Genomic DNA, 17,462 nt, shown 5'->3' with positions numbered 1-17,462 from the left:
GTAAATAAGATGGTTTGTGAGTGAACAGAGTAAGTCAGCAGAGAGGCTGCTAGAGTGGGAATGGGGAAACCTAAGCTCTAGTCCTGCTCTGCACAAGCCACTGTGGGTTTTTTGAGGGGGGCGGGCAGTAGGTATAAAGACACACACCTGTAGAAGAGATTTGAAAGTTCATGAAGAAAAATACTCTATAATATCACTGTCATTGTACACAAGTCCATTTTTTCAAGTGTTCAAGTTCACTGAGGTTACTAGGCAGGATACAGTAAAAATGCAGGCAGGAGATAGCCTGAAGGCTGGCTTCACCTGGCAGCTTATTCCTTGGGTGGAGGGGGAGGCCAGGTTCTACCTAAGCTGACAAAGGGCCAGAAGTGACAACAATATTAAATTTTATGACATACGTAAAAAAAAGAAAATGAGAGGAGAAAGACCCAAAAAGGCTGCAGAATGATCTCGGCAGCTGTCTACTGCTAGCCCATCAGCGCAATAGCATTAGCTCAGATGCAGCCATGGTGCTTTCTGCCTCTTACCTGGCTGTTAGAGGATGGAAGAGGGAGTGGGTGCAGGCTCAGGGGTGTTTTGGTAGGTGACATGGGGGAAAGATATAAGTATTTGTGACAAGGTAGACAGACATAGGCAGCTAAGCTTACTGCATTATCAGTTTTGCTGTTTTTACCTTTACATGGTGCTAGTGCACCGCTGCCATGTATGCCACTAGTTCAGACTCTCTGGGGCATACCATTTGCGGGACTTCCTGCCAATTCCTGATAGTCATCACCTATTCAAATAACTTTAAAGTAGATATAAGATGATGATACGCAGTGAGAGGTTATAATAGAAAGGAAATGATGGTAGATATCATGCTGCTCCATCTGCACCCAAACCAGGTGTCACAAGTGAGTCAGTCCTGATGGAGAAGCAGAAAACAGCTCAAGAAAGACAAGGGAGTTGTGAGTTAGCTGTTTAGTACCCAGCAAGCCCTTGGGTGATCTTGCCCATGCATTTCAGTGATGAGCCCAGGGATGAATTAATGCCAGACTTGGGAGGTGGAGGGACATCACGGCTCAGATGCCACACGTTCTGAGTGGGAGAGCAAATCTTCTGGGCCACCAAGGTGCAGGGGCAATAACTGCATTGTCCATGTCTTCTTAATGACAAACATCCTCCTATCATTTGCCTTTCAAGGTAATGTTCATAATGAAATTATAACGTGGAAGGGCTCACAAACAGTATTTTCTGTGTCTTAGGAAATAGTAGCTGGGCAGTATCACCTTTCTCATAAGATACTTAGATTTGCTGTTCTTGTATGGCTTCCAGGCAAAGGGAGAAATGGAGCTAGAAAAGCAAGCTGATGTAAGGAAATGAGCTAATGAAGTGAGATCACAAAGTGTGCAACCCCAGCCAGTTATATCTTTCTCTCTAGTTACCTTGGTAACTGTGTAATGATATAATGTTGCTTGGTTCTGTATCCTTCAAGTAAAAGAAGCTCAAAGTACGCACCAATGGCAGAAATATTGGTAAGATATCATATTCATCTACAAAATATAACAATTAACTTACAGACTCACAAGATACTGCATCTAAGGGGAAAACATATCTTCCCTAAAGCCTGGATAAAATGACTTCCATATTTCTATGAGCCAGCAGTTTAGTACATCTTTTGATGGAATTTCTTAGGGCCAATTCAAAGGTATCACAGTAGGACCACTTTTTTCAGTGACACAGTTAGTTGAATCTCTGCATCCTTTCAGTCTTAGGCCTTTCTGCTGGAGATAATGTTGGTTAAAGATAGATACGGACTCCTGTTCAATAGAAACAGGACTTAAACTACATTTGGATGGAGCTGGACTTTTGTTATGGGAGTTGAAAAAATTGCCAGCTCACAGTCATGTAGAAATCACTCTCACAGATGATAAACTTTGATTGACATCAATAGTGAATCTGTGCAGATTTGGATCCACCGGCTGCCTGTCACACCATTGGCGAGGAGGTGTTACCCACCAGTGGGAGCTTGAAAGGGTAGAGGCTGCAGTGGGTTTATTCTTTCCCCCCAGGTGTCCCAGTACTGAGCAATTGCTTCTCTCAAAGAGAGAAGAAGGGAGCTACTGCATCCTATTTACTCCCCCCATTATTCTTCTGGCTCCATGTCTACACAAGACCACTGGATAAGATGTTCTTGGGTGGTCAGTATGGGGGAACAGACCTCCATGCGGCCACCCTGCCTAACTAACTACCAGCTCTTGCCCCTGTATCCCTCCTTCTTCTCAGTCTCATTCGTGGTCCCTGGTGGCCCTGGACTGGGGGGTAACTGTGCCACACAGTGCTGCTGCACTGGAGAAGCACAGTGTCTCTGGAGCACAGTGCTGCCCGTACAGTCTTGTGAAGGCCTCAGTCTGCTTCAGCAAGCCCAGAAGCTCTTCTGTTCTCGTCAGATGCTTACATCAAAGGGCCTGCAGAAAAACAGTAAACTGAGCTCAACATAAACTGGGTCAGAATGGGGCCTTCTAGGCTGTACTCACTAATTTCTTCCAGAGCTGTAGAGATGCAGAGCTGCTCTGGAAGCCAGCACAGTTAAAACTAGATAGGACCGCAGTACTAACCACAATGCAAAAGTCAAGCAGGAGTTTACTCGCTTCAACCAGCATGGGTTACAAAGTGCAGGCCCTCCATCAGATTGACAGATACTCCTCAGGAAGTATATTGAAGTATTCGGTATCTGCTTTCTTCTCCTCCCAAGCTCGAAAGCCACCCCAGCTTGACACATTCTGCTTGGTACAGCTACAGATCACCAGAGAGTACTGAGAAAGGAGGAGGTACAAAATTCTGCACAGTGGGTCCCAGAAAATGTGGCTTTCCAGCACCAGCTGTGCTCTCAGATCACACTTTCTTCACTTGGCTTGTCTCTCAGCCATGAGCTCAGTGAGGAAAGGGCTGTCCCAGGCATACTGTGTACAGACATACTGTCATTTACAGGCACTGAACGTGGAAATTCCCCATCCCACTCAAGGTCTGGGGTTACCACTCTAACACAGACCCCTACATCTGCAGGGGCAGCCCCCCCAACCTTGTGCGTAAGAAGCAGCCCTGTTTGCTGCTGGAGGCTTTCTGAACAAGTTTTTGCTCACAGGTGAATGCTAGTAACTTGCAGGGAGAAGCAGATCTCTCTTAGCTAAAGGGACTAAGACACATGATGCACAGGAAGAGAAGAAAAATCAAACAAACAGAAGTGTCAGCGCTGTTAAACTAGAAGCGTTCACAAGCATATTAGCAAGCTATCCCTCAAACCTGCTACAAAGCTTGCGCCAAGCTGGACTATGGAGTCCAGCAAGTGGCAAATCCACAGTCTAACAGTCTTGAAAAGTCCTGTTGGTATCCTTTGTAGATAAACTCTGCAAGTAGCCATTTGAACTCCTGTAATCCCCAGGACACTGAAGCTGTAAGACTGTCCCAGAGCCTCGTTCTCAAAAGGGAATAATTTCCTTGGTCTCTTTACAAAACCTGCAGCAAACAATTAAAATGAAAGGCGCTACCTAAGTCTAGACATAAGCCACAGCTTTAAACAGTGCATTCTGCCAGTTGCCTGAATATTGTCTACCCAAACTCACTGCCCAGACCTGCCCTTGCTAAGCACCACAGGGGAAAAGCTCTCCTCCCTCCGTGCTCCTGCAGACCCACTTTGAGAAGCACTGGCTGCTTTTATGCATGCCGCCTCATCCTAACCAGGGTCCTCCCGGTCACTTCCACACACCCCGTTACCCCAGTGGCAGCTGTGGATGAGAAAGTCCCTCCAGGTTTGACTAGGAAAAAGCAGTCACTGAAATGTCTGCTGGTTTTTACCACTCACATGAACTTTTGGGTCTTTAGGCCCGTCTCGTTTTTGCTCTCCAGGAGCAATGAATAAGGGCATTATTCCAAATTCCTAGCTTTTCCCAGCTAGGAAGTAGATGACATGAAAGTGGGTCCTGTTTCCCCTCTGAGTAGAGAATAGGGATTGAACTGGAAGGTGCAAAGAAGATGGAAAAGCGGGTCAAAGGGTCAATTTACCTGGGAAGAGAAGCAGAATTCTCCCACCAAGAAGAAAAATGCCCCAATAATGTTTTTGATACTGGATGCCATGGCCTTTCCAGACTCTGCACCTGCAGGCATTAAAATAGTACAAGGAAAGTCATGCTGGGGTTATTGTCAGCTCTAGATGAAAAATCAGAATTTCCAGAATTTTGTGAGTAAACCTATTCTCAGCCCCTGAACATTTCTGAGGGAAAATATGAATTACATCTTTGCACTGGCTCTTTTTTTGCCTAGTTGCTTTCTCTGCAGCTCTGCAAAGCACTGGGAATGTGACTTGGAGACTAGGATGCTCAGAACTGGAGGAAGGTGGTTTGGTGTAAGAGCAGACCTCTTGGGAAAGAGTGGGGCTGGATGTTGAGCGTTGTCTCCTCATACATCCAGGCAAAGTGTCAGGGGCCCCAGCGGGGATGGTAGAGGTCTTCGCTGAGAAATCCAAACCCCTCTTCAGAAAAAGTGCATGGTTTGCCTTTGCCAATACTGAGAAGCAGCTGAAATAAATAGAAAAGCAATCAAACAAACAAGCCAACTTTCTAGCTGCATATTAGTTTAGGAGGTGACTGTGGGAGATCTGTGTGTGTAATTTATGTCTTAGTTCACTGGGTAAACTATGACAGTGAAATCAGGCAAAAAATCACCTCAGGCTCACCTAAACCATGGAAAAAATTAACAAGCTAACAATTTTTTTCTAACTATATATAATTTTAATTACATGGAAGCAAATGTCAAGCTGAAATTTTGAAGTCGGATAGAAAAATCTGAACATTTTACTTTGAAAATATCTAAACAAGGCATTTCATGTTTTTTTTTTCCCTAATGGGACTGATTAGCCCAGATTTCAGGCACGTGAATGTCTTGACTTTAAAGTTCCTAAATCACTGATGTTTGTGATTCTCCCCCTTCAGAGAGGCAGCAGGCTTCATCTCTCAGGCTTGATCACATTGTCACGAAGGGAGTATCTTTATTTCTGCACAATCCAGGTCACTGGCCAGGGGCTGTCCCTTTGATCTGTCCATAGGGCTTGGGGGTTTTGCAGAACTGACACCAATGATCTCTTTTTCAAAGGGAGGAGGGAGTAGTTTGATTTCACCATTCATATAACTGGCTCGTAAGACTTGTCCTAGGCCAGGCTACAAAACTCCCAGGGCTACCAATCCCTGTGCTGAGCTGGTTGCCTGCATCTGGTATCTGCCTTCAAATGAGAGCACTGTAAAGCGACAGTCGCAGGGAAAGGAGCTCATGCAAATCAAGCACCAATATCGCACTGATAAACCAGTGGCTGAAAGATGGTCCCTGCTTTTGAGAGCAGAGTCAAGGGATGTCAGAGAGAATAACAGGCAGGAGGAGCAGGAGGCTATTTTTATATTACAGTGCCCTGAGCAGCTTTTCAAGAGGCCCAGCTGTGTGTTCGGCTAACCAGCCGCCCAGCCACTATCGACTAGTGGAGCCCTACATGTCAATAAAAAGGAGGGAATACAAAGAAGAGCAACAACGAACCTGAAATGGGCTGGAAAGAGGGAAAAGCCTAAGTATGTAAAGCTTGGCTAACCAGTGCCTGAGGCAGATATGCCCCCCTGGGTCAGCAAAAACAGCCAGCCTCAATGGCCTCAGAGCCCTTGTCGAAGGCACCGATGGCTCCTGAAGCAAACCTGCCATCAACAACCTGAGAAGCAGGCTTTGATGGGGGGGCAGGGCAAAAAAAATGGTGAAAATTCCCATTTGGGAGGTTTGCCTGTCCCTGGGGGAGCGTCCTCCTGCAGACATCGTGGTCCGGATGCCCAGGAACAACCTAGAGAAGAAAACCAACTGGGGAGGGGAGCAGCGAGGAGGAAGGAGGTGGACAAGGTGACCAAGAAGCCCATATATGTACCTAAATATATACTTATTTATTTATTTATTTATTTAATCTGAGGTCAGTGACACTGCACTGTCTCAGATCAGGTAGCAGCGTTCTCCTACCAATTAACCCACCAGCCCTTCGCAATGTGCCCTCAAGAGGTGTAGGAAACTCATGTGCCACGGGGCACAGGACACGTGCGTGGGCACTGCTGTCCTTTATCTTCATACCATCTCCTTGAAGCACCAGAGCAGGCCCCTGGATGGGAAGCTGCAGAAAATTCCTTCAGACAACAAAATGGTTCAATTTACTGCCTATAATAGAGAAAGTCCGTCATAGTAGCGCAAGAATAAATTGGGACAGGACTGGAAGCGGAGGCCATCGGCGAGTTTCTGCTGCCATCCTGTGGCCACGGCACAAGTTGCTTGCCCCAGTCTGTGAAATCGCTGTGTCGGAACAGGCACTGGTGCGAGCGCGGTGGGAGCAGACGCTCCCCACGTTCCCCCGTCTGCACCCGCGCCCGCACGGGGCTGGGGGCTGCTTCTTTTCACCCTGCTGCTGCGGGTGACCTTACTCAGATGAACAGGCCTACCTGCACATTCAAAATTGAACCCGTTCAGGCACCCTTTGCAGGGTCAGGGCTCTCTCAGGGCAACGCAAGGACAGCTTAAAACGCGCTATTAAACCGTGTGTTCGAGGTGTGCACATGTGCAGCAGTCCAGGTCCTCTGTCGTGCTGCAGACCCGTGGGGTGCAGGTTTGCCGGGCTGAGCATCAGGAACAGGGCTGGACACGGCACTGTGCCACCTGGGCAGTGTCCCGGTGAGCGCTGGGTGCCCAGAGGCAGGGGTCAAAGCGGGAGAAGGCTCTCCTCCAGACCGCCCATCACATAGAAATTAATAAGTCAAACATCTGTGCGCTGCTTTGAAAACACAAAGCTCTGTGAATATGCTTAATATTGCCAGTAAGAATATTTATAGGGCTTTTTTCTCTTCAAGTTAATCCACACACATTAAACCAAACCTTTGTCACTGCTTCGAATGTGATCATTTTTAACAGCTTCACTACTTGCCGTATCAGAAAGCAGCTTGAGGAAAGCATGAACATGAGAAGGAGGAGAAGAAAATAGCTCCACTGATCAGTGGGGAAAGCCAAAGGGAAAACTGGAGCTTTACTCTGGTTTGCCTAAGCCAGAGGAGGAGGTGGGAGAAAGATTACTTAGAAGAGAGCAGGCCAGTACTCTAGATAAAACTTGAAATTCCCACCTGAGAGGGGAGGCTTGGCCAACACAAATGCAGTTATTTGGCACCCTTATCTTTTTCTGAAAAATTCCCCCCCCCCCCGCCATAACACTCAGGAAAGCTGGGATGCTGTATTTCAGCCCATATTCTGCCAATAACACAGTTTTAGGCGTTCTCTCTCACTTGGATTACCAGAGCTTTTGACTCACTGCCATCTGTCTGTCTTCTTATCATTGCTGCTTTCAGGAAAGGTGTTCTGCTTTCATCTCCAGATAGCTTAAATCACCTCTCGCTTCATGTATTTTTGGAGGTGTCTTAATTTTCCAGCGGGCTGAGTCACAGTGTCTAGGTGAAATGCACCCCTGAGACCTTCCTGGTCTTTTCTAGAGCTCCCTGAGGTCTTCGACATGGAAACCTGTGACTTGCTTTCTCGGACTATCCTCGTTATGCCCTGTTAGAACAGGACTATGGGACAAGTCTTAATAATACTGAGCTCCTGCAGTCTGCTTTTGGAGCACTGGCGAGAGTCACCAAAATGACTCTTTAACACATAGTGTCATTTTGGGGGACTGAAAGCATACCAGAGATTCCTGAAACCAGTAAATCAGCAGTTCTCAAAGACTCCTTCTCCATGAAGTGGAAATTTTCTCCAGTTCTTCCAGAAAAAGTGCCTGGGCTGGCCTAGAGTGCCAAGAGAGCTATCGAGGAGCAGCCTTTTTTTCAGGAATGAAAACACCTTTAAAAATCTGCTTTACTACCCTTTAAAGGCCTAAAGCAGGATTTGAAACTCAAAGGCTAAGGCAGAGTCAGAGCTAGCAAGCTGACTCACTAACTTTCAAGTGGGCACTTTCAGTGCTCTCATAAAGGTAACCAATGTGTCACTTTACTGCCTCTCTTAAAGCCTCTCTTGCATTTTAGCAGCATGTATGTATTAGACATCTTCTGACTCTGAAATAGGGGGTCATACAGCTTCCCATTAATTACATTGCTTAGAAATATCTACTCTCCATGCCAGAATTATATTCCAGCTCTATTTCTATTGCTTTTTCAACAAAGTCCACCTAAAAACTGACTTGAAAAAAATTTATAAATAGAAAGATGAGTCTTTTTCAAAAGGAGAATGTCAGCTTCCCTTGGAAGAGTAAGAGACAGCAGCAAAGGATAGAGACAAGGCAAAAGTAAGGAGAAAAAAGGTGTATTTTTCTCAAGTGAAACTGAACTTTTCTTTGTGACTTTCTCATTTAGCTACAGGTAAGGTCAACAGAGAGATCTGAAGACTTCGGAGCAAAAAAATCATCAGTCATGCTGATTAGTGTACAAAAATGTGAGTCTTTGCCAGAAACTGAAGCAGTGGCAGTTGTTTTGGTCCTGCAGGGAAAGTGTGGGCCTTTTGTGTGGGGGACTAGGAAGCAAAGGATCTGTGAGCACTAAGGGGCTGGAGACCTATTTTCCTTTCTTGCAAGGAAGCTCCTGTGCTGTGTGGGTACTTGCTAGCAACAGAGCTATACCTTCTGAATTTCTAGACTGTGTAGAAAGCTGTCTCAAGGGGGGAGAAAAGAAAATCCGAAGTCTTAATGGCTATGCACAAGATGGTATGACAGTTTATTAATCACCCTTTCTCCCTAGCATTGCCCAGACTTTGCTGGAACCTTGCAGGGACATCTGTCCTTATTTCTTACATGCTGTGTGTTCTCCCTTTACTCAGTGTAAAATCAGAGGCTTCTGAACTCTCCTCCTTGGTTCTTTCATTCTATCCAAAACAATATAATACAGGGCTGAAAGGCACCTTGAGAGGTCTTCTAGTCTGGCCCACATAGACTTTCTTGGAAGCAGGAAATAAACACAAGAAAAAAAAATTAAAAGAGGATGATTTAGAAGACTGTCCAAGGCACTTTCTGCCCACCAATGTAGAGGACCATTGCCAAAGTAAATTTTGTCTCTCCAAAGAAATTGCAGACAGACCCAATTGTTCTCCTCAGTGCTAGGCTTTAGGTCTTGGGAAAGCTGGGACTGTATTATTTACAAGCACAATTCCTGGATTTCCAGCGGGAATCTGTTGGTGTCAAAGCAATGAGAAGAAAACAAAGGCTTGGAGAAGAAAGACTTGAAACGGTGTTTGTGACAAATGCATCTGAGCCTTTAGATTTTTGCCACAAAACCTGAGGCAGGAATTTACCATCTGTTTGGGCTTTAGTTGTTAAAAATCTCTTCTCTCCCTCGCCCTGCAAAGTTAATTGCTGCTGGACTAGCATTCCTGTGTGTAAGAAAAGACAGGACTGGCATGTGCACTGGTGCTGTTTCAGTAAATTACCCACTTGTGCCTGTCCAGCTCCTGCCGAATAGCATCCGGCAACGCGATGCAGTGTGACACAGGAGTGCATGGAAATGATCAGGAACACTGGTTGGTACTGGGATCGGTACTGGGGTGGGTGAGAGGGGCTGGTGCGTCATCTTGCCAACACTGGTTTCCTTCAGATTACCTTGGGTCACCTCCCCAGTAATATCTCCACCTCTCCAGCCTTCTTACTTTGACGAGTGACCATGCTACAAAGGGTGATTTGGAGATAGAGAGGAGTTTGCCAAGAAGGGTTAAGACTGGGATTTAAGCCTGGGAACATGATGGCTGACAGGGGCTAAGTGGAGTTTTTCCGGTGGTGGGAGTGACCAAGAGGTTGAAATACACTGTGCTTCTGTCAAACCACAAGGACACATGGCAGAGAGGCAGCTACTGCATCACTGGAGCATACTGATGAGAACAGATACCACCAGATGGAGAGAAATGCTATCCTGTGCCTTCTGTGAACAAGAGAGAAAGCCACTTTGTATCATAAAACCACGGAACAGGAGTGTCATCCTTATGATGACACTCAGTGTCAGCTCTGCTTGTGCTGTGACAGAGCAACTGGAAGAGGTCTGCTCAGGTTTCTCAGCAACCTCCGTGCAACCTGGTGCTCTCAGTAGTGGGTCAATTCAACAGTGCAGCATTTGCTTCTAACACTCTATGTTGAGAAATCATTAATGACATCTTAAATATGTAACACCTGAAAAGATTATTGCTCTGTGGCTCAAAACAGCCTTTAAACTTGCCCTGGTTGGTCAGGTGAATGGAGTTTACCATTGATTTGAACAGCAAATTCTTTCTCTCTACTTCTCTCAGGCTGACAACCTTCTCATGGATTACTTTCAGCACAGAAATAAATGAAGGCAGCAGGATTCAGTACACTGCATTGCCTTGAATTGTTTTGGAAGTAGTATGCATCCTCACTTCTGAAGTCCTTATGTGTTTAAAACACTTACTAACTTTTTAAACAAGCACTCTTTGATTGAAGACTAGGATTTGTGTGTGTGTCACAACACGCATGCCAGAGATCGTCATTCTCTTCTGCTCTTAACCTCAGTTTTTACTCTTCGTGGCTTTTAAGTACTTATATACACAACCTCAGTGTTTTATCAGCACAGGGGAAAGGGTCTGCATCTAGTTATTAAAAAAGCACTGATACCCTGGGGGGGGGCACTGAAGTTGGGCAACATACGATACAAGGATTAGAGGATATGATTCATGAAGTGAGAGTAAGGAATAAGTCCCATATCATCCGAAAGAAAGATCACAAAAGAGGGACATACGATATTTTTATACAAATGCTGGAGTGGAAATAGCACAAAGTGATCAAGAAATTGCTTAAGGTGGGGAAAAAAGGGCTTAATGATTCAAACCTGGAAATGAAAGGAAACCTAGGCTGGTTCTAAGAAAGAACATTAATTTATAGAGGAAGACTTATGAAACGGTGTTGTGTGTTTGTGGGAGCCCCTCCCCAGGGACCACTCCCACCTCTGTTATCAGGAATACCTGTGTGGCTTGTTCATAACACCTAGCAGTGCTGAGCGAGTTTCCGTCACCACTCAGAGCCACCACGTCAAGGCTAACTAGATCTATTGTTTCGGGCAGTACTTAGGTTCTTACTTGCATAGCTCTGACTCCAGGAGGGCATCACTATGCAGGGATGTATTTAACTGCATGGTTAACTTTAAGCACGTGCTGAGCTTGTATTTGTGTCAGTGAGATGAGCTATCCTGCATCTGCAGCCTATTGCCTTCTCTGCTCACGAAAGTCTTTGCCTGGAGTCCCAAACAGAGCTTACTTGGCCTTCTCCCTCCAAGGACTTGATTTAAGCATATTCCCAGTCACTAATAAAACTAAGGAAGAAGTATTAGCAAAAGACACTTGCCAGCTAGATTCATAAAGACATCTAGGTGCCAAATACCCGTCTGGGTACCCCAGGTTCTGTGATGGGAGCTCACATAGTGCTCAGTTCACTCATTCTCTAAACCTGCTCTTGTGTTGCAGGGTGCTGCTGCTCCATTCCTCAAGTCATTTTGGCCATGAAAAGATGCTTCACCTTTCTTCTAACCTTCATTTGCTTGGGCTGACAGGCCTGAATCCTTCCCCTCACCCATCCAGGCCCAGCTCAGGATGGTTGTGGGTCAGAGGGCTCTGCTTTGCAGCTGAGCATCTCCAGTCGCTGTGTGCCTGTCTGCAGTGAGGCACATGAGCTCCTCGTTAGACACAACATCTGTCCACCATCATCAATAGGCTGTGATTCCTTCCCTTATAAAATCCATGCACAAAACACCTGCAAGAGCCACCCTCACCAGTGTACTGGGGTCTGTCTGTCATTTGCACAGCAGAGATGGCAATATTCAGACAAGTCCTCAGAGATGGCAGACCTAGGATGATATAGTTGCTCTTCCAAACCCTGTAAGGACAGACTATTTGGATTACCCAGTCTAGGACAGAGTTATTTTCCAGGGTATTGTCTTATCACAGAACAGGGAAGCAAGTGGGAACTAACTATTTCTCTTGAACCATGTTTTCTGTATTTGGTGGACAACAGCCCTCCCACCCATACATTTCCTCCTCTTCCTGAGGGCTGGCAGAATCCCCAGGAGCACAACGAGCGTAATTTCACTGCTTCTGGGGAGCAGAGTTGAGAAGTTGCATGAAATTCATCCTCCCTGAGAAGCTAGTCTCCTTGCTTGGCCACCTACAAGGAAGCGTGACAGTGGAGCCATGGGCCTGTGGAGGGAAGCTGGTCCTTGTTGCTTCTCTGAGTCTTTCCCTGAAGACACAGTGTGAAGCTGCAGATGCTGCTCTCACCACAGGGAAAAACAAAAATGTACGGAGCAGCTCTACTACCTGCATTCTGTTGGGCAGAGAATCCACTCTTATTCTTTTCCTCATGAGTCACATCCCTCCACCCAGTCCTCCCCAGCTACTTGGAAAACGTACTCTATAAAAAATTTCCTGCTGTGCCCAGCTTCTCTGGGATAAAGCCTGCTACGCTTTCTCATACTCTAGGCTATCCCATAGTGCAAGGAATGACTGCCTGCTGTGGCTGATCTAACTCTGATGGCAGCTTCCTCTCTCACCTGGTGACTAACACTCCTGAGTCAAGCTCAGCAGCAGTGGACATGGGCAAGTAGCACCATCTTAGGTTTCTCTAACCTTACACAGGTAAAGAAGTACTAAAATCTATTTTTCAGGTATGTGGCTAAACTGAAAAATCAGGAAAAATTATTTTTGGCTGAGCTAATGCATTTCATCTCAGTCTCAGGTGGTTCCTTTTTTTGGGGGGGGGAATCATTTTCCTTTCCTTTCCTTTCCTCTTTTTATTTTCTATTTTTTCCTATAAGTAAATAGAGATGCCATTTTGGAGTAAAAAGTAGAAATTTTTCACTTTGCAAAATTTGAATATGAACACTTTGGATTCCCTCTCCCCAGAATATTTTTTAAAACCACTACTGTTGAGGAAAGCTGTCCTGAGTTTGTCTGCAGTCTCACTCACTCCAATCCTGCACTTTGCTGTGAGTTTACTTTTTGCAAAAATCCAAAAAAAAAAAAAAAAACCCTGAATTCCTCCAGCTCCCCAAATCCAAACACATTTCCAAATTACATTTATAGTACTGTTGTGCCTAGCCCTGAAAATGGTTAACCCACCTTTTTACTTGGCCATGTCATGTTTCTAAGAAGCAGCTGAGGCCTGTACCACTTTTCAAGCTTGTTTTTATTGACCTCTAGTAGGTATTGCAAGCACTGTGCCTGGCAATTAATCTCCTTCACTATGTACGAGTTCAGCGAGGCTGGGAAGGAGGGATACAAACAAATACATTATTAGCATGTTATTTGGCTCTTAATGGGTAGAAAAGATGCAAGATTCTTTTGGCACAGTGGTACTTTTTTCTTCCAAAAAAAAAAAAAAAAAGAGGAAAGGACTTTAATTGAAGCCTGCAATGTTGTTTAAATGGAAGATCTAAGTTTTAATTGAAAAATAATTATAACCACTTAATCATTTTAAATGAGGGCTGTAATTGCAGTCAGTTCATAATAGCCAAATACAGACACTTAGATTCCTGCAATAAAGCAGGGATGGTACAGCTTGATTTGCTAATAGCTCTTCCACTTCTCTCCTCTTTTGTCTCAAAGATTAATTCAGGCAAGGGCTATTAGTGCCGTTAATTGGTTCTGCAATTTAGACCTTGTGCTTGTGAATGAGTGACTGATGCAGACCTATCAGCCAATAATGTGAACACTTTGTCAATGTGTTTCTCATTGTCCGGCTGCCTATAACTCCCCCGGCAGTTCCTCTGCCACCCAACCGTGGCTCCCTAGGGGGATCAAGAAGAGTGGCCTCCTTCGGGGTGAGGGATTCACTTAGCTTTAGATAGGTCAACTAGATGTCTTTGAAAGCACAGCCAGCTTATGAATAAAATAATTAGTCATTCAAGACGTCCTCCTTGGCAGGGACAAATCCTGTATTCCAGAGAAATCCACTCCTGCCATGACAGGGGAAGGAGGTTCAATGGGATCGTGACGCCTGGCAAGGGGACATGGAAGTCCCTGTGTCAGACAAAAAGCAGACCCCACAGGACTCAGCTGCACTGCCGAAAGGGGCTGCTGGCTCTGGGCCAGCTGTGTGTGGTCCCACAAGGAGTCCCCTTCCTTGGGTCTGTAGCGATGACTACAGCCCGCCTAGATCTTCAGAACCACCAGGGCTCAGCAAACCTCATTTACTCTGCTCTGAAGCAGAGAGTCTCTCTCCCTCAGGCAGTTGTGGCATCTGGGATGGATAGTGGGAACAGCTGGCAGGCACAGCTGGATGGACTTCAGCTAACAAGAGCAGCTTATGGCATCATACATGCTCAAGCCCTAAGAAAAAACACCCGAGGAAAGGCTTTACCCAAGATGTATCTATTTCATGGGAGATGAATGGACTGAGAAGAGATTTGACCATTTAGTCTTCACCAGAAATAGCTGTAACTAGCTATAGGTCCCAGTGCCATGCTCTCTTCAACTTTCCTGCTCTGTTTATTTTTAAACTGGTCTTCTCCCAAACCTCTTTTTATTTTACACTTTTATTTAGTTTATTTTTAATCATTATATGAATTATTATTAATTTATTGCATTTTATTAATGCAAAACTGTATTATATCTGTATTACATTATTTGTATTTACTGCTTATTTATCTTTTTTATAGATATTTTGAGGCCATTTCACAAAAGAAAAAGATGGCCATAGATATTAATTGAAAATCCTGTTTTTTGAAAATGAGACGGAGAGTGGAAATAAAATCATTAACAATGTGGATTAGTTAGAGTTCAAAAAAGGAAGTATGAGAACAGAGGTTAAGAAAACACGGCCTGCCAGGAAGGACTAAAAGAACAGGTGGTGTTCTGCCTGGAGGAAGAAGAGAGGGAAATGGGGGCAAAACAATCTGCAGGCAAGTAAAAGCCACTGCAGAGGTGTAGAGAAAAATCTCATCCTCCACAGCATTTTATCAACCCTGAAATCATTGCTGAGATTTGGTAGTACCTGCTGAGTTAGTCCATGAACGTTCATGGACACATCTTTATGCTTTAATCTTATTCATAGCATTGAAATATGTGTACAGCTATGTATTCGTAGATTACAGATCTGGTGTAGTTCTTCTGATCCTGAGAGGAGTGAGGATGCTGTGAGACCTTTCACCCTATGGAGGTACATTCATCTCCTCATGTTTTTTTCATACCAGAGGTTATAGCTCTTCAGGAGGAGTTCAGACTGGCATTCTTTTGTTTTTTAGAAACTAAAATGTCTTGGTTTTATAGAAGAAATCCAGCAGACCTAGGGGAAAGGTTGGCACGGGCTTAATTTTTCTGGTTTAAGCTATAAAATTAAGTAGCAAAAAAAGGCGAAAAGCCATCCTAAGTCCTTTTTTTTTTTTTTTTTTTTTGCTTGTTTAAATCTGCCCCTTCACAATGAAAAAATCCTGCTGATTAAAAGCACCTGTATTTCAAAGCAGACCTCATTCTAATGTTGTTCACTGGAGGGTGGACCAATCCTTGCTCCTGCATACTGCTCTAGGAAAACCAAAATCCAGGAATAAGCTCTCATAGAAAACCTAAGTGGGATTATGTGTTTTATTTCAATGTTGGGAAACCAAGGAGGAATCACTCTGAGAGGCACTGTAAAAGGTGGGCAGAGCGGGGGAAGCAGCAAGGGGAAGAGCTGAGGCTGGTGTTTGAGTCTCCTAGAACGACCCAGGAGAGAACCGTGGATTACACTTCAAGCATGTGAAATAGCTGTTAAAGGTGCTGGTGAATTTTCAATGAGGAAAGTAAGTGGTACTCTCATGTCAAGTTTGTAGGTTTAGGTGGTTGAAGGAGTTCAGTCCTTGATTGTTTTCACTGTGAAACACTGTCAGCAGATAACACTGTCTTTTTGGTTACAGCTGTGAAATTTCTATTTGTGGATGATACTACCCACAGACTGGGACCCAGTTCTTATGACTGCTTAAACTGGCACAGTCATTGAAATAAATGGAGTGATGATGTAGCTAAGATCTGTCCCTTTGCATGCATATAGCACTTTACATCCAAGGATCAAAATATATGTAGTGAACATGTCTTTCTCAGGCCTCTCAGACTGATCAGATGCAAGGCAAATGCACCCTTTTACTTAATTTATTCAAAACAATTCCTGGCCATCATGAGTTTTTCCCGTCGCCAGGTAATCCTGATTGTGACAAACACAGTGAGTGTATTTGCGCTCTCATTTTAGGCTCTATATTTAGCTATGTGGTACCAGGAAAGCTTTCTGTGATTAAGCTATGTTGACCGATACTGAAAGTAATTACAGCCACGATGTGCAGACGCTGAGGTGTGTCACTGGGACTAGGTATCACTATGTCTAAAAAGGGACTGAGAGTGAGAGTAAATTATGAAACTGAATGTGAATCAACAGTACTGTTCCTTTGGGAAAGAAAAAGAGAAAAGAAAAGTAATATGATAATGAGGTGTTTAAATGGGAAGACTTTTTGTGAGACATGCAGGGTCATCTTTTCTGTGTTTGATGTCTACTTTTCATGAACAATGTGGATTAGTTAGAGTTCAAAAAAGGAAGTATGAGAACAGAGGTTGAGAAAACATGGCCTGCCAGGAAGGACTAAAAGAACAGGTGGTGTTCTGCCTGGAGGGAGAAGAGAGGGAAATGGGGGCAAAACAATCTGCAGACAAGTAAAAGCCACTGCAGATGTGTAGAGAAAAATCTCATCCTCCACAGCATCTTATTAACCCTGAACATGGAGAACAATGACACAAGTTCAGTATTAGGTTTAAAATTTTTTTTTATTATTTTTTATTTATTTATTTGTGAAGCTTTGAGATAAATTGTCCCAAACAAGGCTGGAATCTCTGTCACTGATGTTCTCCAAAGGCAGGTTAAAGTTTGATAAGAAATGGTGTTGCTCTGCTTTGGGTGTGGGAAGGGACTGAATAACTTTCCAAGGTCCCACACAGAAATAAACGCACTAGGACCAACCACTGTTTTCAAACAGTAGGTTGGATCTTCTTCAGAGCAGTTGGTTTTGCAGAGAAGACACAAAACGCACAAGATCAAGCTTCTGGGAGAGACCTGATGGCCCTTGAGCAAGGGTGAATGTAGGCAGATGTAGCTAGTGGCCGCTTTTTCAGGCTTCTTGATGACCTTCCACTACTCAACTTCACCCCCCTGGGCTCTACTCTTTCTGAAGGCCCCTGCCTAGACCCTCCAGGTGCACTGTGTGAGTCTGAAGCAGCGCTCATCCTCTCTTTCTTTTCATGAAAAGCAATTCTCCAACATCCCTGTTTACTCTCCAACTGCAGACAGGTGAGCACCCATGGAAAGTTGAGCAAGGAAGGAAGCACTGAGGGATGCAGCAGAACGATCAAGAAAGATATTGCATAAAGTGATGTTCTGGGACAAGATCAGGTCTCTTAGGTGTTCTTGTCTCATGGTAATATGTAGTGAC

Source organism: Dromaius novaehollandiae, chromosome 9 (genome assembly GCF_036370855.1).
Source record: "Dromaius novaehollandiae isolate bDroNov1 chromosome 9, bDroNov1.hap1, whole genome shotgun sequence".
In the NCBI taxonomy this organism is placed as follows: Eukaryota; Metazoa; Chordata; class Aves; order Casuariiformes; family Dromaiidae; genus Dromaius; species Dromaius novaehollandiae.
The sequence above is the reverse complement of the archived record's forward strand: the minus strand, read 5'-3'. Positions refer to the sequence as shown.